This window comes from Heterodontus francisci, unplaced genomic scaffold (assembly GCF_036365525.1).
Source record: "Heterodontus francisci isolate sHetFra1 unplaced genomic scaffold, sHetFra1.hap1 HAP1_SCAFFOLD_121, whole genome shotgun sequence".
Lineage (NCBI taxonomy): Eukaryota > Metazoa > Chordata > Chondrichthyes > Heterodontiformes > Heterodontidae > Heterodontus > Heterodontus francisci.
The window spans coordinates 2,538,677-2,540,215 of record NW_027140425.1 but is presented as its reverse complement, the minus strand read 5'-3'; positions in this window follow the sequence as shown (position 1 = coordinate 2,540,215).

Here is a 1,539-nt window from a genome sequence, read left to right as displayed (position 1 = left end):
CTTACCGGCTCTCCTGTGATGTCACACTTCGATTATTGCTGGTCAAGCAGGTCCACAGAACTGAACAGAGCTCTTGCCACCGACACTGTCACTGCTTCTGGTCTCGGGCCTCGGCTCACTGCTCTTTATACCCCAGCTCCTCTCGCCACCGACACTGTCACTGCTTCTGGAATCGGGCCTCGGCTCACTGCTCTTTGTACCCCAGCTCCTCTCGCCAACGCCACTGTCACTGCTTCTGGTCTCGGGCCTCGGCTCACTGCTCTTTATACCCCAGCTCCTCTCGCCACCGACACTGTCACTGCTTCTGGTCTCGGGCCTCGGCTCACTGCTCTTTATACCCCAGCTCCTCTCGCCACCGACACTGTCACTGCTTCTGGTCTCGGGCCTCGGCTCACTGCTCTTTATACCCCAGCTCCTCTCGCCACCGACACTGTCACTGCTTCTGGTCTCGGGCCTCGGCTCACTGCTCTTTATACCCCAGCTCCTCTCGCCACCGACACTGTCACTGCTTCTGGTCTCGGGCCTCGGCTCACTGCTCTTTATACCCCAGCTCCTCTCGCCACCGACACTGTCACTGCTTCTGGTCTCGGGCCTCGGCTCACTGCTGTTTATACCCCAGCTCCTCTCGCATCCGACACTGTCACTGCTTCTGGTCTCAGGCCTCGGCTCACTGCTCTTTATACCCCGGCTCCTCTCGCCACCGACACTGTCACTGCTTCTGGTCTCGGGCCTCGGCTCACTGCTCTTTATACCCTAGCTCCTCTCGCCACCGACACTGTCACTGCTTCTGGTCTCGGGCCTCAGCTCACCGCTCTTTATACCCAGGCTCCTCTCGCCACCGACACTGTCACTGCTTCTGGTCTCGGGCCTCGGCTCACCGCTCTTTATACCCCAGCTCCTCTCGCCACCGACACTGTCACTGCTTCTGGTCTCGGGCCTCGGCTCACTGCTCTTTATACCCCAGCTCCTCTCGCCACCGACACTGTCACTGCTTCTGGTCTCGGGCCTCGGCTCACTGCTCTTTATACCCCAGCTCCTCTCGCCACCGACACTGTCACTGCTTCTGGTCTCAGGCCTCGGCTCACTGCTCTTTATACCCCGGCTCCTCTCGCCACCGACACTGTCACTGCTTCTGGTCTCGGGCCTCGGCTCACTGCTCTTTATACCCCAGCTCCTCTCGCCACCGACACTGTCACTGCTTCTGGTCTCAGGCCTCGGCTCACTGCTCTTTATACCCTGGCTCCTCTCGCCACCGACACTGTCACTGCTTCTGGTCTCGGGCCTCGGCTCACTGCTCTTTCTACCCCAGCTCCTCTCGCCACCGACACTGTCACTGCTTCTGGTCTCGGGCCTCAGCTCACCGCTCTTTATCCCCAGGCTCCTCTTGCCACCGACACTGTCACTGCTTCTGGTCTCGGGCCTCGGCTCACTGCTCTTTCTCCCCCAGCTCCTCTCGCCAACGACACTGTCACTGCTTCTGGTCTCGGGCCTCGGCTCACTGCTCTTTCTCCCCCAGCTCCTCTCGCCAACGACACTGTC